At 48.7% G+C, this 27,445-nt stretch overlaps 1 long non-coding RNA gene across 1 annotated transcript in view; it reads right to left on the minus strand.

The window, feature by feature from the left end:
• Positions 1–25,705, minus strand: part of LOC144145632 (uncharacterized) — a 35,725-nt gene extending 10,020 nt beyond the window's left edge. Inside the window, exons 1-2 of the long non-coding RNA XR_013317544.1 lie at positions 25,561–25,705; positions 25,359–25,422 (exon numbers count right to left, since the gene is read on the minus strand). This is a non-coding gene — a long non-coding RNA (uncharacterized LOC144145632). The remainder of the gene's footprint in view (positions 1–25,358; positions 25,423–25,560) is intronic.
• Positions 25,706–27,445: the final 1,740 nt, after the last annotated feature.

Genomic DNA, 27,445 nt, shown 5'->3' on the forward strand with positions numbered 1-27,445 from the left:
ATTTCGTGTAGTGTATGCAGTGAACTATCGGAATGGGTTGGCCGTTAGAGGTAGTGACTTGTATGAGGGGGAGTGAAATGGTGGTTCTTTTCCAGGTCTTTTAGGCCTGTATAGAAGAAGCTCTTATTTTGTTGCGGAGCAGGACAGACCACGAGAGGCAGCATACGCTTCGGCAATATTCAGTTGCCGTTTGAAAGGTATCTTGCATGTGATCATCAGATCCTCTAGTAACCGACAAGGTGATGTCGTAGGGGTTTATGATGTGGTGTTGGTCGGCCATTGCGTAGAGAAGCGGGGATAAACCTAGTAGGGCCATTAAAAAGAAGGGGGAAAGAACCGGTACCTTTGCTACCGTGGGGATGGGGGTGTAGTAATTGTCCAAGGGTGAGTGTGGCTGTGCAACCCCTGAGGAAATTAGAAATGGGGTTCTAACCTCGCGTACCGACTCCAGCCGCGGCTACTCGCTCCAGGATTGCCGAGTGGCTAACGGAGTCGAGCGCCCACGTTAATGTGAGGCCCAAGATCGCCTTGGTGTTATGTGCAAAACTGAATCGAGCATATACTATGTGGTGTTTTACTTGTAGCATGACGTCTTGAGTAGAGAGCTGGTGTGGGAAACCCAGCATGAAGGGAGGAAGCAGGTAGTGCTTTTTGATGTGACTGTTGAGCCGCGTGAAAACGACGTACTTTAAGAGCGTGCCTAGACACGATGTTAATGATATGGGTCGGAGGTGAACGATGTGCGTCTGCTTCCCCGGTTTGGGAATAAGAACGGTTTTGGCTGTCTTCCATTGAAGTCGGAGTTCCCCTCCGTTCTCCCAAAATTTATTCAAAAGTGTAGGCACGTCGGCGATGGTAGGGTCATTTATGTTCCGAAGTAACTTGTTTGTTGTTCTGACTGAGCCCGGGGACGATTTCGTTTTCAGCTGTTGGATGGCGGCGTGCACAACCGCCTCCATTATGGGTGCATCCAACTCTGGGTTGGGATCCCCACCGTAACTTTATCGAGTTAGCGTTAGGCAAGCAGGAGCGTATTTATTCTGAATATAGTCGAGGAGTTCGGTGTCACTACCAGTGAACACACCCCACAACGCCAACTCGTATCCCACATCATACATCAGTATGATGTGGGATACGAGTTGGCGTTGTGTGGTGCGTGTGGAAGAGGGGTCAATAAGGTGTTTCAGAATGTTCCACATCTCCGAAAGATTGAAGTGCGAGTTGAAAGCTTCGCATGCGGAATGACAGTCATTAGTGAGGAGCTGATGGGTGTATTTTTTAATATCACAGTCGAGAGCAGCTATTTTTATCGAAGGGTTCGATTGTGCCGCTGTTTAAAGAGGCGTTCCTGGGGACTAGCCTTTGCTTGGCACATGTGGGCGAGTTTGGAGTCAAGTTAAGGCGAATCTGCTGGGATGTTTACTGTTTGTATAGAGTGGCGTAGGCGTTCGTGTAGAGCTTCTTCCCACCTTGCAAGGTTAGCGATGAAAACGGGTGCTGGGGGGGTTCGATGTTTGGTTTTATGTGCCCTGAATGTGTCCCAGTTTATTATTCGGGCTTGTTTATTTTGATTGGGTCATATTGACGGTAGACCCATTTCAATTTTAATAGTTTCATGGTCGCTGCCTAGATCGGCTTGTGTGTTGGACAAGATGGGGGAGGGATGAGCGTTTTTAAGTGCGAAGCACTTCTTAGTCGGGCCTACTCCTGCTTCCACCGCCGTCCTCCGTCCGCAGCCTAGCAACGGAGCTAGCTACCGTGCCTAGCAACGGCGCCGGATTTCCGAAGCGTGAGGGCGCTCGCATAGCGCCTCCTCTCCCCCCTCGCCTGCTCTCCTAAAGCCCCTTCACTACTCTCCAGCTCGCAACACCCTCTCTCGGCGCGCCAGCCAGGCCACTACACTATATAAAAAAAAACAGCATCCGGCGCCAGGTTTCGATCCGAGGACTTTGCGGCCGCCGCGCCGCTCTACCGACTAAGCCACGGACGCGACGCTGATATCAGTGTTACTAACGCGCCTTAGATCTTTAACGCATTCAAACTACGTCGTCAGCGGCGTGCGTTCGCGACTCAGCGGCGTTATAGCGGCTTGATAACTGCGTGGTGTACACGTGATACTACAAACCCGCTAGTTCTGCATTCTCTCACGTGACTGCGCCTCCTCTCCCTTCACTCCGGTCGGCGCTTCGCAGCTGCGGTGCGCTGCGGTGCGGTGTGCTCCTCCTCTCGAACATACAAGTTAATTCCCCAAGATTTCCGCAGAGGGACAAACGAGGCGTGTTAAGCCGAACGTGATCACGAGGGGGTGTTAATGTAACTAACGGGCAAAATGCCACCAAACTTCAAAAAACTCCCCCTCATAGCATCACCCCGTGCTTCGCACTTCCTCATACTCCCCTTCGGGGAAATGCGGGGGAATTTTTTTTTGTAGGTGAGGTCGGGAGAGGTGTCCTTGCACAGGCTATTTCCTAAGCGAGTTGCGTATGCGGGGTAAGTCAGTAAGGTGAGACCTTCCAGTTGGCAGTGTAAACAGAGACGGCGCCCTTTGATATTTTATCTTCGGTAGCCCCAGGCGGGGTGGTGGGCGTTAAACTCGCCTACTACTACGAGGGGGTGTCGCCTGCCAGTGTGATTGTTTGTTTAAAGAGTAGGTGGAAACGGTGTTGTAGTCGGCGGCTGCTATATATTTTTTATACTGGAATGACCTGGAATGACTTCGATAATGACCTGGAATGACCTCGATAAAAACATGGTCGATGTGTATGGGAAGCTGAAGGTCGTGTTTTATTACTGGGAAGTTACGATGGGCGTGGATGGCCGTTTCACGAGGTCGGGGGTAGCTGTTTGGAAAGAATTTGTACCCGGCAAATTTTGACACACAGCCCGTCTCCTGCAGGCAAATGACATCTGCGGGGGGGCCTAAGCATTTAAATTCTATGTGGTGCTGATAATGTTCTGTACCTCCATTATCAGAAGTGGCGGGGGTATTGGGTCGGTCGTAGAGTTTGGAAAATTTTTTGGATTATGCGGATGGTCGTGAACAGTTGGCTACAAATACAGTCACTCAACAAATACATTCATTTGAGAATTGAAGTCCGTTATCGGAAAGTTCGGCAAGAGGTTCCAACTGTTTAGCTACCGTTTCAGCTAGATTGGAATGGACTTCTCGAATTTGTAATTCCGTCTTCTCTTTAGTGATGCATTCTGGTGTAGGTTTGGAAGAGAGGGGCGGGCGGCGCTTCGCAGGGTGGGATTCGGTATCGACTTCATTGTCGCGTTAGGTAGAGGTTGTGCGAGAAAGATGACGAGCAAATGACGGAGGGGGGAAATGATGTTAGTCGAGGGACTGAGGGATTTCGGTTGTGAGTTTGGTGTAGAGAGGGATTCAGTATCCATCGCGTCGTCCCGCGTGGTGGAGGCTGAGGGCTGAGATAGGATGTTGATGGATGCTTTGAGAGTTTGAGTTCAGTTTTTAGGGTTTAGTTTTCAGCTAGGACCATGTCCAGTAATTGCTTAAGGTGTGCTGTTTCGTTAGCTTGAGGAGTGGGAGAGTCCACAACTGACCAGGTCACCCTCCGGTGACGGACCGAAGGGAGCTGACGAGGTTTTTCACGTGAATCACCAGCCCTATGCTCGTACGTTGAAGTGTTCGGCGCTAGACGTGCTCTGGATGGGGCTTTGTGTTGAGTGGCTGCTGTCGTTTTTGTATGATGGCATGTTTTAGTAGACTTCTGGAGCCCATTCCTGGGCTGCGTCAGTGGAAAGGGCACAAACGTGGCGCTCTGTGCAGGAGGTGCGTGGATGTGGAAGGTGTAATGGCGGCTAAAAACGTTGCTTACACAGTTTATCACCCATTACGTGGCGGCCTTCACACACCACGCACTTGGGTTCGCAAGAGTGTTGGTCACTTGGAGAGGATTGGACACCGCACTGTTGGCGAAGAAAAGGGTCAGGATTAGGACAGACATCGGCTGGGTCACCGAAAGCCCCACATGATAAAGCGGGATTCACACGACGGAGAAACCCTCTCACGGAGGCGGACGGGTATGTGACGTCAACAGCACGTGACCGGATTATCCGGCCTGGCGGCGCATCCACACGCGCGGAGCTACGCGGAGTGACTAGCAGACGAAAGCGCCCAGGAACTGGTTCCATTCCCCGCCGAGGGCCACCGCCGTCGAGCGAAAACATGCGGAGGCATTTTCTTTCACGGAGCCACCGCGGGCTATCCCCACCGAGGGGCGGAGCCTAAAACCGGTCACGTGAGCGGGTACCGCGGGCCAAAATGAGAAGGTTTCTCCGTCGTGTGAATCCCGCTTAAGCAGGCTTCCGTCTTCCTTCGATGAATGTGGCAGCGGTACTCTGCTCCTCAGTAGTAGAGGTAATGTTGCACACGAAAGGTTTCAAATACAATAAGGACGGTGTTGTTGCAACGATGCGGTGCGCCTGTAGAACTGTCGGGTTGTCCAAGTGTATGATAATTGCTGTGATGCCTTCGGGGGAGTCGTAGGCGGAGATTCTGTGAATGACCCATTTAGATGTAACTTCAGGGGTGGCCGCATAAAAGGTAGTCATGCATTCTTGGTCATGGAGAGAGAGAGAAGCAAAAGCATTGTATTTCTCTGCTTTCTCAAGTCTCGGCGTGCTTACTACTACGATATTCTTTACTGGATATGTGCGCATTATGTCTGCTCCCGCTTCGTTAGTTTGAAGAAGAGAAGCTCGAAGGATGGCCTCTCGGATTTTGGCCATGCCGGCCTTTGTAACACAAAGGTTGTTACGAGGGAAGAGAATATTTTGAGGCGTTCCTTCGGTAACTAAGTGGTGGGATTGCCTTGCGAGGCTGTGGCGAGAAGTTATCCTGCTTGAATGTTGAGGAGGGGGGTTTAGCACTTTGATGCTCCTTCAGATTGGCGGTAGCATTCTAGGCATCTCCGCTCGGGGGTGACCATGTCAGGAGATGTGTCCTCACCTTGAACGACGACGGGTTCTATTGATTGATTGATTGTAGGGTTTTAACGCGCCGACGCAGCGCAGGCGATGAGGCGCGGCGTAGTGGAGGGCTCTGCAAAAATTTTGGCCAGCTGGGGATCTTTATCGTGCGCCAAAATATCCTACACATGGGCGTTTTTGCTTTTCGCCTCCATCAAAAACGGCCGCCGTGGCCGGGAATTGAACCCACGACCTCGTGCTAAGCAGCGCAACCCCTTAGCCACTGTGCCACCGCGGCGTGTCACGACGAGTTCCATCTTCCCAACGTTGAGGCCTGGGCCTTAGGCGTCGCTGTTGGAAAAGGTGCCGCCGGGCAGGCTTCTAGCGAGACGACCGATGCGCCGACGTGACCACGGGTGCTGGCGGGGTGCCGTTCGACGTTCGACGTTCGGGTTAGCCGATGCGCTGGCCCGTAGTAATTTCGGACGTGCCAGGGTCCAAGGAAGTGGTCCAAGTTTTGAAGAAGGTGGTCACGTAGTCAGCATAGTACATCAGCGACACACCAGTAATAAAATAATTGAGGTTGACGTAGAAATAATACACTAGGAAAGAGCTATTTGCGGAGCCCATGCGAAGAGCACCTACTCCGTTCGGCCCCTTAGTGGAGAATCCTGAAAACTTACAAAGCAAAAAATTTAAGGCAGCTTACAAATGTTACGCACACACTGGGGAAACAGAGACGCTGGCGGCCGCACCGAGCTTATTTCTGGCTCGGCTAAGTTTACGCGTTTATGCTTGTAGGCTAAGCCAAGTTTTTTATGTAGTTATGCTTCGGGACTCTGGCAACGTTTCTTCGTGGTGTCATCGCTAGCCCCGCAAAACAGCCATTAATTTCGCTCATTCAAATATGTACAAGGTAAGCGAGCTCGTAATGGCGGATTTTCTTGTAATTGCTGACGTTTCGTCACCGCTTCACCCGCCCGATATTTCGAATGGACCGAAGTTGGAACCATGCTCAAATAGCCAAATGGTGGTGTGGAAGGTTTCGCGCCGACATTCTTTTTATTCTGGACACGGTCTTTTTCTGTTTTCCCATCTCCCGTTTGTTGTACCTCACGTGGATTGAACCTCCTGTGTTGCACCTCACGGGGTAAGGAGAAGAGCACGCGAAAGATCTTGCCACGAACGCTGGGCAGAAGGTTCTCGAAGGTGGAGCTGTGCCGCGTTGAGCGGTGACGGCAGCGCTCGGTGTCACTCCATCTTGCCGAGGTCAGGGTTGGTATTCTTCCGCGGATTAAGTCCCATATTCACGGCGCTGTTTCACGTTTCATTGTTTTGTGCCTTGTTCCAACTCTTCCAGGGGTCGCCTCGCCTGTGCCAAGTGCTTCGAAAACGACCACTCAATAGAAATCTATATTAAAACGAAACTCTGCTGCATCTTTCAGGCTCAACCGCTCGAAATGTGCCAAATTTGCTATAATAAATTATGTTATAAATGTGAAGGTCACAGACAACATCACCTTCCCAGAGATGCACAGTGGGGTTTACGCTACCCCTCGTGGAGTTATGCCGGCGCAGCTCGCCGGAGGTGGAACATCGTCTACTTCGCCGGCGACCCAAGTCAGCACGACTAACCTAGTTCGGTCTCCGTCTCATCTGCGGGTTGCCTCCGGCAGTGCACCTATCACCTTATCACACCCATCCACTCAGCGCCCCTATCACTCTAGCCACGCGGCTCCTACCGCTTTCGAGCTACAAAACACAGCCATACCTGAACGCGTAAAGGAAGTACAAACAGAAGAATCCACGGCGGATCCCAACTCTGCGACAATGCGTGCCCCAAACGTGGCGCTCCCCCTTGGTAGCTGCGGCAAAGAGCTTCTAAAAGGGCGTTCAGTTCAAGGACCCCAATCTATTGGGTATTTCGAGGAGATCTGAGGACACGGACATTGGATGCACCCTGACGGCGGCGCAGCCCAAGTAACCTGTTGCGACATACACGACTACTAGAAGAAACAGAAACGCAGAACTGCTGCCCCGAAAGATGTTCCTTCCCTTCCTCTCTCTCTGTCTCACCAACACCCACACACTCGCACGCACACGTGAACCCCCCCCCCTCGCCTACACGCACGCTAGTTCGCACGCCCACCTGCGCGCGAGCCCGCAGGCACACATTTTAGTCACTCCAAACTATACACAACAGGAGTACAAAATATAACACGATGAAACTGCCGGAGCCTCCTAAACGACTACATAATATACAGCTTGAAAAACAGCGCGAAAATACTGGGACGGAGAGAGGACAAATAAACCGAGACCATCGACGCGTTCGGGAACACGAGATTCCAAATTTAGTAGGGCATCGGTACGGAAGCCTTCCTTGCGGGGCTAGCATTTTACCTGCAGTCGACTTTAGTAATGCACAACAAGGTGTTCTTCCAGCGAGAGGCAGTGTGCATAGGCTCCTCGACTGCACCCGTGCTCAGCGACCTTTTAATTGCCTTATTTGACAGGCGTCCGCAATCCATCTTTACCCGCCGCGGTGGCTCAGTGGGTAAGGCGTTGGGCTGCTGAGCAGCAGGTCGCGGGTTTGATTCCCGGCCGTAGCAGCAGCTTGTCTGATGGAGGATAAAAGCAAAAATTCCCGTTTTTACGAGATTTCAGGGCACGTAAAGATCCCCAGGTGGTCAAATTTATTCCGGAGCACACAACTACGGCGGGCCTCATCGCCTGCGTTGCGTCGACGCGTTAAACCCTACAATAAATCCATCCCTCCTGACCTTGCAGTCGTGAGAACGTTTCGGTACGTTGACGACTACCTCGTGCTGCTCAAGTTGTGGGGAAACCCGTTAAGCCAAGGAGACAAGCTTTTGGAGGCACTTTCATCTGTTATGACGACCTTCACATTGACGAGCGAGAGGCCAGAAGACAAGAAGCTGCGTTTTCTTTACTTGGAATTGACCTTCGGCACTCACGTGTGATGGCAATATTACCCGCGTTCACAAAAAGTATCCCTACCGTTCAGTTCGGCACACTCGAAGGTTGCACAGCGTGGGATAGCCATGACAGCCATCCAAAACGCAGCGACTAGGTCTTGCCGTCACATGATCACGAGGAGCTTGGACAGTCAGGTCAGAACACTCAATTTGGCAGGGTATCCAACGCCATTGCTGCGCAGCTCAGCGGAAACCGTTTTGAAACGGGTGAATTCTAACAGGACTAAGAAAAGGTTCGCAACAGAATGCTAGGGGCCCCCTCAACATTACCCTCACGCACACGGCGTGTCACACCCCCTAAAAAAGATAAGAGAGGTGGCAGGACTGCGGACAGTTTTTTCAGCGCCCAACAAACTAGCCGCCTTGTGCGCCATGGTGAATGATTGAAAGGATCCCAGGGCTTGTTGTGGGAAAAACAAGAGAAAAGCTATGTAGATGCGTGGACTCTATAGTATAACAGATCCCATTTCGTGCGGGCGGGTGTACGTGGGCTAGAAATGCAGGTGCGTTAATGACCGTCTTCGTAAGCACGCCAATAACATGCGCACAAGAACAGGTAGCAATCTTGCCTTACATTGCAAGAATTGCGAAAATTGCTACCCCAAGCTAAATGAAACCCGCATTTTTAAACGGTATCGTGACGCCCGATCCCGCGAAATCTTTCAAGCTTCAGTCATAGCCACTAAGGGGGAGGATTGCGTGAGTTCACCTTCCGTCACACTCTTTCACCGGGAGTTTGCTTATCTGGCCGGATAAAAAGAAATTTTTGTGTGTTTTATTACCTTTTACATCCGACGCCACTTTTCAAGCTCTTTGTATGTCTCGTTTTTACTGGCGTATATATACATTGTTTCCTTCAATTTATTGCCAACTCTAATAAACCTTCACCAGTTTCTCAGCGCTCTGTCTGTTTTCCCTCTGTCCGTCCAAGTTTTTGGCGCTGTTTTTCAAGCTGTCATGTGTAGCCAACTAGCCCAAAGTCAAGCTTTATTGCGGTTCATTATTTATATCAGATGCCACAGTTCAATGAAGTTAGTGTGATGTGTCTCCAAGTGACACACCTAAACAGCAAATAAACTAGTAATTTTTTACACAGGCACATTGTATTTTGAAATAACGGGGATGATAGCTGCACACGTACGTCGGGCCGTCTGGCAATCGTCACACGGAAATCCTTATTAGATGCGAAGGCATCTGATTCACCAGCCTTGTCCCTACATCCGGCGTCGGCGTCGTTGTTCTTGTCGTCGTACACCCCTCCCCCATTCTCCGCGCCGCGCCAGCTTTGCTCTCCGCCGCTCACCCCCTCTCCTCTCCGATAGCAAACACCCTCTCGCGAGGGGCATTGGATTGGATTGGATTTAATTCGATTGGCTTGGCTTGGCTTGGCTTGGATTTGATTGGATTAAAGTGGATTGTGTTGGATTGTGTTGCGTCATAGCCGCTGCAGACGCACTGGCGCCGGCCCGTCCCGTCACCGTTATGCGCGCTATAAAACGCGGTGCCTGCGCCGCTGCGCTCCATCGTTTCAGCGCCGTTCCTCCGCTGTCCAACGCTGCAACGTGAACTCCCTATGGGTCGCACCTACACAGGGGTTCCCGCGAGGAGAGGTTGGAGTTTTTAAACTGTACATTCTCGTTAAAATTATTGCCATCCGCGCAATAATTTTCAAGTAGTCTTATAAGGTAATGCTTAGTTTATGTATCAAGAAATATTCACCCATCAAGATCTAACTTTGTGAATCTGTGAGAGGAGCTAATTAAAGTTTTCTTTTCTATAGCCGACATCAACGCACATGTTCCCTTTTGAACCTCTACCCGCACTGTTTCCCGAGGCCGTCTCATCGATCCTAAGGAGCATGCCCTTTTAAAAAAAATGGCCGTGGCTTCACCGAGATTATCCTAGATATGCAGAACACAGGATTGGCGTAACCTGGTTAATTCTTGGTTTTACTTGGTAAGCCATTCATTTACTGTAGTTCATGATCCAAAGCATGCCTTTGTAGGCGGTTGTTGTTGGGGTTACACTGTTTTTAGAGCCGAACAGCTCACCGGGTAAAATCTTCGGGGTGGTAGGACGCCGTTTGCCGACGAAGGCTCAAAGCGTCCAACTAACGTGCAATGGTCAAAGAATACGTTATGTCTTATTCATGGTTAAGCTCGCATTGACGCGGCCAGTGACGTGGGCAGGCGCGAATAAGCTGCGGAGAGCCCGTGCGCCAAGCCGGCAGCGTCGGCGGCTGCGGCGAACGTGGCCGCAGGCGGAGATAGGCACGGCCAGTCATGTGGTGCTTTACCAAGGACACGGCGCAGCTTTCATTAAATTACGGGTACATTTATCGTTCCATCAGATTTGTAAAGATTTGTTTTTTTTTAAACAGCGTAAATATCCTAATATAGGACGCACCAGTTCCTTGAATATTCACTTGCTGGTGACTCTGCAGTTTTCTTTCAATCTCTTGAGAAGGTCGCGGCCACAAATCAAAACGGTGCTGACCACTTCCCCAGGACATTAAAATATAGTCACCCAAATTTGAACTTCAAACGTCGAAGATCCCGAAGACAACAGCATGTCAATGAATTTTCGATATGAGACCCCGCCGCCAAGACAATGATGTAGAACGCACGGTACCCAGAACGCATGACCACCGCAAAATTGCGGGCTTACAGCGTGCTCTGGCACATACGGCGCTCCTCGGTCAAGGACGTTCTTCTCTGCCTCTCCTGTTATAAGCAAAGCCTAAGATCACCCTCAAACTTGAATTTGCTGTACGCGTAAACAACAGGTAAATGTCCAAACAATCCACCATCTCATACGTTCAATGAAGCTAAAGCGAACTCGGACGCATTGTCAATATTTAAGCGGACTCTAAAAACGGGAAAAGATAGGGACACAACACTGGCGCCTACAATCAACTAAAACGCTTAGTTCCAAAGAAAACACATTATTACCCCCTAAGAAGCCCGCAAACGGGCGCATGTCTTCGCTGCACATGCACATAGCAGAGCAAGACCAGAATTGTACTCACCCCTGTATCTACCGCCGTTTCTTAAGAAGTTTGAGTTTGTTCTCAGCGACACAGAGAGAGGTTTGGCTGACACAATCTTAGCACCTTATCCGTATGTGTAGCTCTTCGGCAAGTTCATGAAAAGTGCTTGTATGTCGAAAAATACGGTTCACAGCCACATTCATAACAATGGCTCGCCAAATGAGCGCAAGGTTTTCTCTTCATAGTAGAGTGATGTTCTCTAAGGCTGACATTATTATAACGGCCACACTGGCCAGATACCAAAGACGAGAACACAAAAACATACTGTACACAACATTAGTTTTGCATGTTAAATTCCGTATTCTGCGCTTCATGGCACAACATCTTGTGGCTGCGTCCCTGCTCGCGTCAAGCCTGTTACCAACAATTCAGTGTAAACTATTCAGTTCAATCTTGGCAGAAAAAACACATTCAGGTCGGATGTAAGTGTTGCCTTTGTAAACGACGCGGCAGCGCATTCCACAGAAGGTATCAAAGCCAGATTTGCTTTGTGATGTTTTGTCACACAGGTATAGATAGTCGGCACTTGTCACCCAAACAACACGGTCATGGAACAAAATGGTCAGCATGTTGTGCGAGTGATTACACGAGTTGTTGATGGTTGATTTAAGACTGAGTTAAGGTATGATGTGTGGCTAGGGTTCAGTGTAAGACAGCTTTATTGTGTCCACTGTGTCTTAAACACAGCGCAATGAGCCTTTGCATCCACGACTTCATGTCCGGCGATCCTAGAGTAACCTAAAATGGTCACTTCGAGATATAACGCATATGTTGACATAAGTGTTTTCATGATAGCATGGACCCTACAGTTTCTGAAAGCTGTCATAACAGTTCACGAACAACACTTCCAACGTTTGTGTACAGGAGGGATTTCAATATATACGGCATTGACCATTGTGACATAAAATAAGTAATATTTATTACCCCTTTTCAGTTAAAATGCTCCACCTTTTGTGGATCCTTCGATATTTCAGATAAGTCGGCGCGACGCAAAAGCCACAATGTGAGTAGTTTTTCACGCATCGCTGTGAACGTCGGCGCCGCACTTGTACTTCTCTTGCCAAAACAACAAACTTTGCGAAATTGCACCTCTTGGTACGGTATTTTTCTCTGATTCTATAAAGGACATGTCCCCCGACACGGGCCAAAGATAGCATACTTGAATATTATCTATGATGGGAATCCTGTGCGTGTCTACGAATGAAACTTTGATTTAGGAATGTTCGCTCAATCTGAGGAGGAAAGGCGCGGACTATGCGCAGGATTTGAAACTAGTTGCTCCGTAATGGTAAAAGGTCAAATTAAGCGGGTGATCAGTATTAGACCTAATGTGTGAGGCATTCAGTAAGTCTGTGTATGCATGTATAATGTGGTGGAGTAGGGACCATTTATCGAATTTAGCATAAGGGCTTTCGACGGGGATAGTATGGTAAGCGCCCCAAGCAAAGCGAAGCCCGACACGGAGCGCTGGGTCGAGATTTTTAGTGCGTTTTTCGGTCGAACCAATATACGACGCTGCCATTGTCCAACCAGGACCATACGAGAGCAGTACACACACGCAAAAAACGTATTTGTCCATACAAAATGATTAATGAGGGGCTATCTTAAAGACGTTTAGTGCTTTACGGCATTTTTAAAAGCAGTTTACGGTGTCGCAGTTTGTTATCGAGCAATCCGCCTAAAATGGCGTGTTCGTACTTACAGCAATAGATAGTTCATTAGGAGCGATATCAGGGTGCGTTAAAGTACCACGCTTTCGGGAGAGCTCGACATAACCAAATTTTCTGGGTTCATTCTGAAGCCATTTGTGTACGGCCAGGCGGCAAGTGTGTTCGTGCCACGGTGAACTTGGCGTTCACAGATTGCAAAAATACAAGGTTTTGAGGATACTTTGAACATCATCTACATACTTAAACAAAAACATTTTTGGCGGCAGTGCGTTTAGGGGCCAGCTGATCTTAACTATATAATAAGTCAACCTCAAAAATCTGCTTTGGGGCAGGTCACTTTTCTTCTCGGGAATTTTTGACGCTGCCGACGCTAGTCTGACTTGAAATGTTTGTTTATACATGAAACCAACAGGAGTCTTTGGCATGTTAAATGACATACCAAAATATTTTAGATCACTATAAATTCGTTAAGACTATGCTGTGTGCGAGTATTTCACTAACAAGAAATACCGTTTTTGCATTACTGATGAATGTATGCGAGCACCTTTACTGTACGGTTTTGAAGAAACTAGATGAAACTGTCGATCGCTGCACCCTGAAGCCTCCCTGGCACTTCTCGAAGAGACCATTGTAACTGCTAAGTACACAAGTCTCTTTTTGCGCATCTTCTCCAGAACCCTCCACATGCAGCTTTTCAGCTCTACGGATCGATAGTTAGCGAAAGAGGAAATGTTCTCCACCTTTTTAGGTTTGTGCCACTTGCTTAATTAATAACTTTCCTGCAATTAGATATCGTTTGTTGGATATAGCGCGTTTAAATGTATTTTGGTTTCACGCCGGTTGAGCTAACTTGGGCGCGGGGGCCGTAAAGAGAAACCGCAGAAGCTACTTTTGTTCGCCGCGCTGTTGTGTTCACCCGATGAGCGGGCACAGAGAGTACTTACACAAATGCGCCTGTCACCCCAAAGTGGTTAGAACCAGTGTTAGCATTTCAAGTCAAATTTCCTTTGGTTCGATTGGAAAAGCGGCGTAGCTCGGCTATTGACATTGTGACGACCACGATCAGTGTCATTAGAGTACTCGAAGCGGAAAGGAGCTGGGAAGTCTGTCAAAGGGTAAAAGTTAGGAAAAGTCATTAGAGTATCTGTCTACCACAGTAATACTGCTCAAAGTTACAGGGCGAAGTTTTCATTCGTCACACGTGTACCTTGTGACTCGGCGGCTGGGATGCGTCAATCGGTAGGCGACCAGCCTTTGTTATGCGCTCGACATGTTTGCCGGGCACGAAACATTCGGCGGCGCAGAACCCAAACATGGGCGTGCACGGTATGGACAATACTTTACGATGAGCCGCCCGAAAGCCAATTCCTGTCATTCTTTTTGCTTTTAGATGGTCTATTTTTATTTGTTTTATATTTGTGTTCTGCAAAACACGTCGTGGTTTTTGTATGACAGTAAGGGGTAGGTCCCGCAACTATTCTGCACCCACCCAGCTTTGTAATTGCGGGCAATCAGTATCCTAGTGTGAGTTAATCAATGAGCCATAATCACTCTCAACGACGTCAAAACGAAGACATTGATGTTTCAGGAAAAAAGAACGATCAGTGAGGCCAGCTCGAGGCTGGTCTTGCCCGAACTCATTTGTGCGAGCATCAGCCTTGAGAGTTGTATATACGTAGTGTAAATAAAGAGCGCATTTTATACAGTTACGTGGAGTGGCTCATCGTTTGCTACGTAAGGTCGAGCAATAGCCGTCGTTTCATCGGATCCTAACTTCGATCATCGGCTGACCGATTCACCTGATAGGGTTACATAATTCTCTTTTCATGAATTTAACTCCCTCCTTCAGGAAAGCCACCTCAGGAGCCTCCCGCAAGCATTCAAAAAGTTCCCCGCAAGCCAAAATTTGTTGTATAGGTTGAGCCGCCTTCAAAGAGTCTGCACGTAGACGTGGTATCATGATGCCTAAATTTGTCTGCATCTGAAGCTGAAGGCTTTCATGTTCTCAGAACAGTGCTTCGCCTATGAAGTCAAAACCTACATTTGTAAGAAGTATTTTGTTAGTTATGTGATAAGATCAGATACCACTTGTCGCAATTTACCGAACGTAAGAAGGAGCACCAAATATTTGGTTTTACGCATGCCACACAAGTGTCCCAAAACGTTTTGCCCCGTTGAATGATTTGAGGTGCTGCGACACAGGTTACCACAATAGCATACCGCTCAGGCCTTCCTTCCGGGCCTCAGCGGTATGCTATCCGTCACTTTTCAGCGGGCCATCTTTAGCGGTATCCGCCCCACTGTTCGTGCTCTTCCGTGGCGTACTGTTGGAATATTACGTTTGAGCTATTGTCTGGCTGAAATAGGGAACCCGACTGTGGAGGAGCTTCGGCTGCTTGTGGCGGTATAGACACGGCAGGCTTGCGTTGTTCTGGTGTTGGTATTTGTGTGTTTACAGAGTCGGACGCTTCTCAGTAGTGTTTTATCGCTTATTTCATTGCCACCACGTCTGCGCGCATGGCTGCCATCTCAGCCGTAGGCATTGAATTTTCTTCTAAAAAACGTTTCTCTGTTTGTGTGTGGAATATATGAGCTTTTGGATCGATACTCGTTGCCCAGTTCACCTGATGCAGCGACGTCTAAGTGTTTTTGGAGCCTTCTCGGTTTCCTCTCGCGGCGCTTCAAAAACGACCTTCGGAGGAGTCCTGGGACTTCGACTCCGAGCGCATCCTTCAGCCACTCAAAACTCATGCCTGATGTTCTGGAGCCACCTCTTCCCGTTTGGGATCTTGAACGCGAGTGGTCCAAGTTGCTCCTCGATCACGGAGACCGTGACCAGGAGTGGCCGAACGTGGTGGCTGGGTATTCCCGACTTGCTTCGGCCGATTCACCAGGGCAGGGACCGCTGTGGGCCCGCCTTGGACGCTTTGGTGTGGGCACGGATGCTGAGAAGGCAATTTAAGTGGCACTCATGTTGGTTGCTTTTCAACGGGGATCCGCATGTCCTGGACTTGGGTATTTTCGGTGGGTTGGGAAACAGGTCGTCTCTGTGGCCCACTTGGTTGCACGTGTAGCAGTAAGCTACCGTGCCCTTGTACAGGTATCATCTGGTTATTACTCCAGTGACATTTATGCACAACGATACCTTTTTTCCTTTGAAAGTGAGCAGGAAAGTGCGGTTGAGAAGTTCATGGTTCGGTGCCGCAAGTGCGTCTTGAACTTCCTTAGGAGTGTATTTCAAGCCGATATTTTAGATAACGGTGGTGGTGGTTGTGGTTTGCGAAGGGACAAGGAAAGCAAATTCACTTGAAATATTTTGATCTCGGCAGGGAGCTTACCTGCATACAACCCAGTGCAGGGGAAGGGAAGTAGAGGGGGAGTGATAAGATAAAGTAGAAAGAGAGAGAGAGAGAGAGATAGAGAAAGGTATAAAGAGAGCTGTCAGGCCTAGAAAGCTGTCAGTCCGGGCACATCAATCAATCACTACACTCCGGGCTACAGCCGTTTCGTAAGGTCGGTCATCTCGAGGAAATGAAGCATATAAGCGAAGATTTCCCTTTGGGTTGCCGCAGGCCCCGTCGGGAACAGAAGGTCCTCCATGCCCGCGCTGGGAAGGCCTCTACGCTGGAGCGCTCAGTGGAGCTCTGCTCTCGGCCCCGCTCGGTAGACGAGAAGCAGAGTAGGTGCTCGAGCGTCTCCAGTTCGGAACAGTCCGCACATGTAGGGGAGTCCTTGCACCCGTGTCGGTGCAGACGCTCCGCCACATTGCAGCAGCTGAGCCGCATGCCGAGAAGGAGGCAGCGGGCGTCCCTGCTGATGCGTGCGGGCAACGGTGTGGGCGCCAGGCCGCTCACGACCCGAGGGTCGGTGTGCATCGTCTGCACCATCCGGGCCAGGGCAGTGCGGGCATCGAAGAACGGGGTGACGTCTTGGGAGACTGGGGTGCCCTCCTGGTGGGCCTTCCTGGCGCGGGCGTCGGCGTCTTCGTTGCCCCGGATTCCAGTGTGGGGCAGCAGCCAGTGGAGCCGCAGGTCGCAGCATCTGGAGGTTACAGTGCGCAGCTTTGTTGCAAGGGAGCGCTCCGGGTAGCCGCTGCTGTTGGTGGGTTGATCGGCCGCGTGCAGCCGCCGCAGGGCAGTCCTGGAATCCGTGAGGATGAACGCCCCGGGGTGGTTATTGGGCCCCCTCTCGAGGACGAGGAAGACGGCCAGGTGCAGCGCTGCCAGCTCCGCCCTTGTGGAGGAAGTGGGGAAGGGCAGGTGGCAACACCGGCTGGCTCCCAGCTCAGGCACCACGTACACAGCCGACCCCTCGCACGTGCTGTGCTTGACGGAGCTCTCCGTGAAGAGATGCATGTAGCTGCTCAGCTTGTCCTGCAGCAGGGCGGCCGCCTCTTGGCGGATAGCCTGGTGCGGTGGGGTCCGCTTGTTGCGGATCCCGCGGAGGGTCGTGGTGATCCTCAGGGCTACCCGGTGTCTGGTGGTGGCGGCTCCAGACGGGGTTGGTTCGGAACCTCGATGCCCTCCTCGAAGATAGTGAGCAGCGTTCCCAGTTGTGAGTTGGGCCAGCTACGGAACCTCTGCTGGAGCGGAGCCCCGTTGCGTTTTCGTGAATTGTCTGGCGAAACTCTGTAGGACGAAACTTCGAAGGTGTTATTACTAATCGTCAGTTTCTTCATGGAGTTAAGCGCTGCAGCGTTCGCCCCCGAGGGAGTGCTTATTATGAGAACGTTTTGTCCTTCATCGATGCGGATCTTTATCTCCGCTATGCCACATTGGAGACTGGCTTCGCGTGCTATAGCTTTCTTGAGGCTCATAGTGCTCACCGTTTTCAGGTGGAGACGATTTCGTGGACGTGGTGGTAGGTAGACTGGCCCTAGGGGCCCAGATGAAAACTACAAACGAGGTGGTACAGGGAGATAAGTGGTGGTCGTCTTTCGATGCGAGGCAGGCGCAAAGTAAGATCAATTTTGAGAAGTGACTTCGTGACATGGGGGAAGAAAAACGGTCCGCGAGGGTGTTAAGTACCTGTATATCAGGAGCATGAACATGCCGTGGAGACAGAGGACCGACAGCTGACCAAGTGGCACAAAAGTTAGGTAGGGGAAAGTGGGGTTTACACAACAGTTAAAAAGCACGTCAAGGCAGCTGATACTACGAAGTGGGCACAAAGAATGAAAGCGAAAAAAACCGTGCAGACCTATGGGACACAGAAACTGGAAATCAGGAAGGAAGGTTTCTATGACAACACGAGAGGCAGTGCATTGCTCCTCGAAGTACTGGCTGGGTGCATGAGGACCCGGGTATAAACGCTTATCTACAGGCAGCAAGATGAAACATGTGCATGCTGCCGCAGTGTACAGGAAACTATACACCACATTGTCAGCGACTGCCTATAGATAGGACCACCGCGGGGTGAGGGGAAACAACGTTTGCGGACACTTTGGGATGTTGGGTGAGAGTTAGCCTCAAGTTGAAGGCCGTAGAGGTGGCAAATGGGCGTCTAGAAAGGTGGTGGAGGAAAACTAGGGGAAGGACCGTACGCAGGCGGAGTAATCACGGATGGGAATGTAGAACAGCGGGGGAAGAAAAAAATGGGGGTGGAAGCTGTGAGAGTGTAAAGAGGGGTGAAGGGGCGATGGGGGGAGACAAATATATTATGTTTTAGATAGTAGGGAAAGAAGGACAGAGTCGGAAGATTCGCGGTAGTTGTTTATCTATTCCTTCATTGCTACCACGTCTGCGCACATGGCTGCCATCTCCGCCCTAGGCATTGAATTTCCTTCTAAAAAACGTTTCTCTGTTGCTGTGTTGAAGTTATGAGCTTTGAGATCGATACTCGTTGCCCAGCTCAGCTGACGTAGTGACGGCAAGTCGCTGCATCAGGCGAAGCAAAACAGGCAAGTCGGTTGCAGACAACCCAAGCCCAGATTCAAAGGGAGAGCCGGAAATAATCATCATCGGTAAGGCCGCTAAACTCGCTAAGTTTGCGCCATCTGATTTAGAATCTCGCCGTCTTTTGCTCTCTGCCGCGATAATTCCTTACATCGTGTTTTGCCATTTTATTTTTCGCCAGACACCGCTGCAAACCATTGGCCAATTTCCAAGTGACGTAGTATACCACCCCCGCTCTTTCTTTCGCCCTCTTCGCGGCTGGTAGTAGGTACACATATAATGTCGCCATCTCTAACAGGGGTGCCTCGGAGCAGACGTTACCAGAGCCGCAATGTATCACAACCGCAAAGGTAGCTGCACTAGGACGGACAATTCTGCTAGTTTGCAGCCGCTCATCTGGAAGGTGCAAGCGCTCACACAACAGGGACGTGTCGTCTCTGTTTTAAGTGCGAATGCACTTTTTAAGCGAGCCTGAAGCGTCCGCCGCCGTCCGCTTTCCGCCGATGTCCGCATAGCAACAGCAGCGGGTGCGCGCGCTCCTCGTCTTCCTTGGCAACGGGGCGAGATGGGCGCGCGCTGCCTGGCCGCTGACATGGCACATACCCACGTGGGAGATTGGCCAGGAATCGGGCGTGAGAATTGCTAATGCACCCGCCTAAAGGAGTACTGACACGAAATTTCAAAGCTGAGATGCGCTCTAGCAATCAAGTACAACAACACAAATAGGTGTATGTGCATGGCACATACCCACGTGGGGGATTGGCCAGGAATCGGGCGTGAGAAGGGCTAATGCACCCGCTTAAAGGAGTACTGACACGAAATTTCAAAGCTGAGATCCGCTCTAGCAATCAAGTACAACGACAACACAAATAGGTGTCTGTGAATAAATGCATCTTTCTTTATAGTTGTGTGTGTGTGTGATCTCTCTTTCGCGAACATTACCGAACCGCGCAAATTCAACTCCTGCATTCGCACTTTCACATTCTTCCCCTCGGGGAAATGCGGGGAATTTTTTTCACTTTTGTCCCTGTTGTGGGAGCGCTTCCAACTTGAAGGTGACTTAGCTGGTCGTTTCGAACAAGTGTCGAGTCGGCGTCACTTCACAGAGCTTTGCGATGCCGAGGTGTGCCTTCGACTGCTAGAATAGGATCATGGATGGCAAAAGACATCTTAACTCCAACCAGGAAGCGCAACACCGAAAATAGAATAGTTCGGTTGCGTAGATTTGGACGGAAGGACTTCAACCAGGCGCGGTTATCACGCTTCTGCGAGGTAAGCGTTAGATTTTTTCATTATGCTTTGGTAAATTGTGAGCCCGTTTGAGCGGAAACGTACCAAGGTATGCGTATTCGCCACATAACTGTCGTCCATCCTTTGTTCTGAGAAGACATTTAGCGCAGTGGAGGGTTGGTCACTGCCTAAGCTTTGCTTTGGACCGGTGACCGAGTATTTGTTTTGTGCGCACTTACTTCCCTGCATATTTATCAGCAGCGTAGCATGTCCAGTCGGTTGTCGTAAGGTCACCTTGCATCAACGACCTGAATGGCACTTGTTTTAGTCGATGGCAGCTCACGTCTGACCGTGTAGGGTACCGAGTGTAGTCTGTTTGCGGGGTGGAGATATGTTTTGTGTGTAAGCGACCCGGGTAGTATGATAAGACCGTTATAACCTTTTAACTTATTTGCTTCGTAATGCCGACTCGGTCTATGCGGCGCGCATTGCGGGTATAGTGAGAACACAAAATTTGCGGCTGGGTGAAAAATGAAGGCGAGCTAATATAGTTTCCGCTTCGTTGACGTATGTTTTATTCTCTATTTCTCTCATCGCTGGCTAAACTAGAGTACGTGTCCGTGGGCGCGTGATATGCTTATTCGCCCCGCTACGGCTGTACCCCCTATCTTCCACGTATGTGCAGTGCACAGAGGACTGTTAATTACGTTTGCATTACAGGTCAGGTCAGGTCGTGCGTTTGCATTGTAGGCGTTTTCTTCAACCTCTAATTGTCAACTGCGTAGACTATCAGACCGAAAACACTCTGGGCAAATATATCCTCAGACCTATTCGTGTTCAGCAAAGCTCTTTTAAAAAACATTATACGTAAGCCGATCACGGGCGTGCACTTAGCTGATGCGGGAACACGAATTTGAGCAGGCTGCGGTTGTACGCTTATTAACTCTCCTCTGCAATGCATTATTGCCTATGCTTGCTAAGCGTTTGCGGTACATCTCAGGCTCAGTTTGTACATTTTTTTTCATCGCAATTGGATCATTTTACGAAAGTTCAATTTCGTCACTGGATATTGGGGAAGCTTGGCCTTAAATAACGAAAACGAAATGCCACTCCTACCCTTTTTTCTCACAAGAAGCCACATCGATAGCAGAAGCCACCTGCACGACGTCATTATGGGGGGTTGTTCGAATAAAACATTTATTCGCTAGTGCCAGTTCATTTCTGTGATTCACCATATTGTTTGTTCTTCATAATCATTGTGATATGGTTTTTTTGGGTTTTTTTCTGGTGTATTCCTGCAGCAGCGCAATGTACAAATATGCCTGAATACATCCCAGTACAAAATAATTGTGTGCATCTGCCTCCGATAAAAGTGGCTGTATGCGATAAAGTCCAGTAAAAAAGGTATTGTATAAGCTCTTAACTTCCTTAATTAGTTGCAAGAGTAATTTGTATATGTATGCATTCTTCCTGGAGGGTCTAGATTTCTTGTTCAATATGGCAAATAAGTGACGTAAATCTGTAATTTCACTCACGGAGCGCAGTGTAGTTGGCGCGGTGAACGCGCGCTATTGCCCAACGTTCCCTACGTGCCGGCGGGCGGATGGCGCGAACAATTCTGTCGGCTTTGTCGTCTGCATTAGCGATGGTTGTTCTGTGGCTGTTTCGGCGCAGCTTTGCGTCTATTGGGCGCTTTCTTGGCACGGCGTCGTTAACTTGCTCGGCAGCACCTTCTGGGTATCCCAGACCCGGCGGAATTATGTGGTCGTACGCCAATGACACGCTAAGGACAGGGTTGGAGGGCGGAAAAACAAAATTTCGACACCACGTAAAGACATCTGGCCGCCGCAGAAACGCTACTTTTTCGCACCCCTTGCAAAGAATAGGACGCCATGTTCTAATTGGTTCACACCAATTCGTTTGTGTTTTAAGAGGTATCCCAAAAGACGAAAGGAGCAACTGGTTTAAATCGATATAAATTGGAATCACTAAGCTCACATGCTGAATGGTTTCGGTTTGTGCACTTTTGTAGCGCCGTGGTGTGGCCCCGAACTAGAACTTCAGTATGGCTAGGTTGCGAAGTCTCCCGCTTGGATAGACGCTCCTCACCGTTTTCTTTGTGCCCATCAACGGCTTTGGTACAGCGACGGCGGCCGCCACTCTAGCCCGGCCGTGGTCGACGCTGCTGCGTTCGGGACGCAGCCTCCGCGAGTTTCAATTATGGCTGGCTGAATCTGTGGCTTCTCTCTTTATAGAGCCACGTGTGTGAATTCTAATGATGTCGCACGGACAATTGTTGTGGTGTCCTTTATATATTTGCTTTCCAACCACTTCCACAGCATGGATTGGAGACTTTTTTTTTCAGTGTACTTTCTTCCCATCTTTTTTTATAGTTTGAAATAACTCCGCGTAAAGGGCAAAGCAATAATGAAAAAGAAAGCAAAACAATATTGATAAGAAGACAAGCAATTTAGCCTTACTATCTTGTCCTTCGCGCGCAGTTTTTCAACCCTTAAAGTGATTGACCATCTGGCCCAAGAACATGCTTTATTCCTTCGCTTCCTTCGCTCGGTTGCAACGCCACTGCGAAATTCGAACAGCGGCAGCCAAATACCTTGCGTTCTAAGAGACCGATTAGGCAGCCACAGTGCCAGAATGAAGCACGGCTCAACAAACTTGTTTTAACTCAATTGAACAATGCAAAATATACTGCTATTATAGTGTGTATATTTAGTATGAGCGCAAACCTCTGCGTATATCGAAATCCCAAATTTTCATGTAGGCGAAGCCGCCTTAGTTGGCACCGCTTGTGTGCTTCTCTTCGCCACCACCGACGCCTGGTGTTATATTTTTATACCCCTCTCCACCACTCATACTTCCGTCATCACCGGCGTCATCTAATAATAAGGGTCATACCGCTTTATTAGCAGTATCATTGTACATTCGGTAAAGGATAAGAGGCTAATGACTTTGCTTGGAGAAAGAAACACTGAAGTCCAAATTGAATTTGGATTTCAAGTGGGTTTATCTCGCCTACGCTACCCATGGGCCATGAAGCGCCTGTAGCGGGGGGCTGCGGATTAATTTTTATCACCAGTGGATCTCTAATGCACGCCGAAACTGGACACACGTGTTTTCGCTTTTCGCCCCTACATAAAGAACAGCCACCGCGGTGGCGGTCGTTGTGCCTGCGTACTTGTACCACGTAGCAGAAAGTCTGAGCCACTTATCCCCCCTGGTGGGTATAAAACGCTATCAAAGGAGCATGACTGGGCGCGAAAACAGCAGAAAGCCGCTGCCGTAGAACGGGCAACCACAGCCTTCTGCCGCTAAAGTTCAACGTCGTCATGTAGCTGATATCCTTCCCTGTTGAATAGCGACTAGCTTCCTTGAAACGCGGATATGAGCCAATCATTCTTGGTAAGCTTGAAGGGCTTCCGGATTGACATTTTGGCTGCTGGTCCCTTCCCCTCTAAGCACGTGCACATCAAGAGTCGGCGGTTATGTGTGCACAGTAGGGGTAGTGGGAGAGTGAGGGCGGGAACACGAAGGCATGGTTCGTGCGCTCGCTGACAGTTCTGTTCATGGGAGTTTTCAGATTTTCGCCTCACGGCCCTACGTGATGTGGCTATGTTCCTTCACGGTCGTGAGATTCTGGTTAGTCCATTGCACCGAAAGTAGGATGCCTACGACGTGTGAGGCAAATAGACGGCCCCATCTTTATCCCACAGAATAAAGCTGAAGTGCTTGAATATTTCATTCAGGTAATTCGTAGGAAGTGAACTGAATAAAAAATTACAACTATATGCGTTTTACCTTGGGCCTTGTATAAATTACGCCCAGCTTTTTCGCAGAGTGGAAATGCACCCATTTTTTCGGAAAGACGGCGGTGACCACCCAACAGGAAACGAAATTGCGTACATCGTTTTTCCAATTTATCCAATGATTACATCATTTTATTGAAATCAAAGTTTCCGTTTACAATACCACCATTAAAATGTCGCAACGCAGCCTATGCTGGAGAAGGCATTGTCCAGACCATAAAAAGGGCGTGCGATGTACCTCAGCACAAGAAAGTTAATTGCCTTGCAACAGTGGCGTATCTCTCACCTAAGCGACAGCACGACATGTATTCACCGTGTAACTTAGGTGCAACAAGCGCAAGCTCACAATATATAGCCTAACGAGCAGAGGTATATTTCTAACTTGACTGATGGATCAGTTGAATGCAGTTTAAAAGTTTTATAGAAACGACCTATTAGTGTCGTTTCCTTCCCTCCGAAGCACAATAAGTAGACGTGCTCACTTCTAGGTCATTTGTTTCCCTGCAATAAAATCTTCCTTCTTCGCCCCTCGTAATATATAGGCAATCACAGCACATTGGTCTCAAAAAGCAAGACTACACTTTAGGCAGAAGGTCAAACACTATACTCAAGGGTGGAAGGGCAACGTCAGGGCTGCGTGAGCTAGTAGAAGTAGCTGTTAATAGTGATCGGAAACTGCAATTATGAGCGTCCATGCTCACCCAGGCAGTTCCGAATTTCGTAGTAGGTGGTCGCAGATGGATCCAGAGCGCCTAATATTGTCTCGTCGGCCTAAAATTGCGTATCTTCAGGCACTTTTGTAGATCGTTCCGACGGCAAAATGCGCCATTGTTGGCCATGTTTAAATTCAAGCCATGGTGTTTAGTAATAAAGCCGTTTAGAAACTTTTCTAGGCCGGTTCTGGTAATGCGCAAACAACTATTGGTGTTGTGAGGTGACGTACGCCTGATGATCTTCGGTATACCGCTGGTGTTGGTGCAGTCTCCAAGATCGGAATATTCGGACAACACGAGAGGTCTACCCGACAGTCGAGGAGGCCATATCGACCACCCTTGTCCATAGTAATATGTGTTACACACTGTGTAAGTTCCGTTCGCATCTGCAAAGCAATTAGCTCCAACCACGGGGATATAGAGTGACTGCCACCAATTAAAAATGAAAAGGAGGCGAAACGTTAAAAGTTCAAAGTTTGCCGCAGCGCTTTACCAAAGTACTATATCACCTCATCACCACTAGGTTTTTTCAACAAGCACATCATTACATGTAAAATATAGTACAAAATAAAGTTCCAACAACGGCCTAGAAGTGCGTGCTGTTCGCCATGAGCGGCGACATATTACAGGGTGTGATCTGCATAGGTTCCTTAACTCCACCGCACTTGACGTATGTGGTATTGTTTCACATAGCCCGAACTTCGATTTGCCCGTACCACGATAAATCTTGTGTAAATGTTTTCGTAAATAAATTCTTTGATAGCTGCTAGACGCCACGCTTTAGGATCGCTTTGGCTATTTTACGTAGTTATTCTGCGTACCATAGCCTGTTGCTCGAGAGAAAATGTGTAGACCGCTTTGCTTTTAGCCTGACCGAAAGATTGCGGGAATAATAAAATTCAGTGGCCTACGAAGTTCTGAATTAAAACATTCTTATAGTTATGCACCTTGCTAGCCTCCTAATTACATTTTGAGGAGCGGGAAACCGTCATAAACAACGGGGCACTTAGAGTACAAAGGACATGTTGAAATATAGTTTGGCGAACTTACGCTATGGTTATTGCACGGTTTCCAGCCCGGCCTTCCCCAGTCATTTTCCGAAGATGTATTCAACCTAAAAAATAAAAAAGCAGCAGTGAGTATATAACAAAACTAATAAAACACAATTAACGTAGTTTTCATGCATAGATCTTTCATACTTACGTCGTGGAGAATTAGTGAAAATATAAATATATTATCAGATAATACTCACACACTGTCCAAAAAAATAAAGAAAAGCAATAAAGACACGGCATTTATTAGATTCATGATTACTTCGCAATGTTAAGAGCGGCGTATATTTTTCACCAGAGCCGTGTACAACACAGATTTTACCCCGCTTCGTGAACTTCTTCGATGTCCCCGGCCTAAACCAAAGTGCCCACTTTTTTTACAATTTTCCAGCCTTTCTTTTTACCCTTTCTGCAGGAATCACCAATAAACATCGAGGACACTGAAGTTTATTATTGTGACTTTATTTCTTGGAAAAAAACAATAATTCCTTTCCTTCACAACGCCAGCACTGACGTAAAACACCAACGGTAAGTAAAGTTTCCTTTCCAAAAACATACAGCTCTAAGTAATACAAGGCACTGGAACAACGAAGGAGAGCGGCACCTGCGGTCGCCTTTTAGAAAGCAGGGCATTGTGCAATGCAGTCCACGCCTATTCGAGTGCTCTTCTTTAGAGTTTGAATATTTTCCAAGAAATGTCAAAACAGGTGGTTCGCAGAAGTATAGAAAAGAAAAACCGTAAGAAAAATGTACAAAAAACATACATCGGAATGCAATGAGATATAACAGATGTGTTAAAACTGACAGTGTAGGTTGCATGGCTCAAAAATTCCCTACCCTGATTGCCAACACAGGGCAACTACTGAAATAAAAAAAATTATGGGGGTTTTATATGTGCACGGAATAAGTTTTCCTGGAGCGCAAATGATGTTACCCATTGCACGTACACCTTCTGAAAATTCGTCCATAAAATATTATTTTATGCTGATTGGTGTGTAATAATATCTTGCTTTGAGGGCGGAAAGTGTTATGTTCTTTTATCCTATTAAGGGGCGTAAATACTAAGGGGCGGAAATACCTTAAGGGGCGGAAATATTAAAAGGAAAGAAGTTTTCGTGACCTTATATTGAGTGCCCAACTAATCAGCACAGGGCCACTGTAAATTCACGTTATGGTTCAGAGTGGCAAGAAAAAGTAAAACATGTTTGTCCTTTTGCATTTAAAACAACTAACTCTCCATCAATGCAATTTGAGGGCAGCACTTTATTTAACTTCATTTAAACACTATGATTCACCATCCAATTAGCCTGCGCCGCTTGAGGACGGCAATATGCCTACTAATGCGAAATGTTACAACTTTTCAAAAACCAAGCCGCAAACTTTCTTTTGGATGATGACAGTTTCCGCTTCAGTATTACATTACTCAAAATGCAGCTGAACCGGGAACGCTTGAGCGAACGGAGCCAGCATGTAAAACCTAATATTCTGTATTGTATCTATTGAAATACAGGAATTTTTATGACCCCTTTTTAAAGCAAAGTTTCTACTTCTATCTCCACATCGGGCATCGAGCCCTGAACGAGAGAAAGACGAGAGACAGTACACAACATGACGGCCGCTGGATGCTTGTGAATGTTTCATCCAGCGACCCCGACAACACATGAAGAAGCTGACTGCAGCGAGCACAGGCAAAGGCCCGCAGGACGGAGCTGCGCGTTACGGCTACCGCGCCTCTACGGTGAAGGCCACATTCCCTTGGTGTCATCGGCGCGCAAGGGAGTCACGCGCGGCCGAAAAAAGGTGCTGCGGTACTTAAACTTGCCCGTTACAGCCAACTTAACTAGGGTATAAAGGCGGTTTTCAAACACCTATCCGGCGCGGCTTCGGTAACTGCCCTCCTCTACCCCTTTAGTGGGAGCGTCTTGCGCTGCCTCGATAACGGCCGTTTCCTCATATTTAGGCGACCCTCTCCTCTTCCACTTTAAAGGGAAGCTTTCTACCTCTCCCGACCAAAGGTTACTTCGTGGCGAGGGGGACAAGAAACTCCTAACGCGGCTGAAGAGCATCAGGGGGGTTCTCACACAC

Source organism: Haemaphysalis longicornis, unplaced genomic scaffold (assembly GCF_048455015.1).
Source record: "Haemaphysalis longicornis isolate Haplotype H1 unplaced genomic scaffold, Haemaphysalis longicornis Haplotype H1 scaffold_7, whole genome shotgun sequence".
Lineage (NCBI taxonomy): Eukaryota > Metazoa > Arthropoda > Arachnida > Ixodida > Ixodidae > Haemaphysalis > Haemaphysalis longicornis.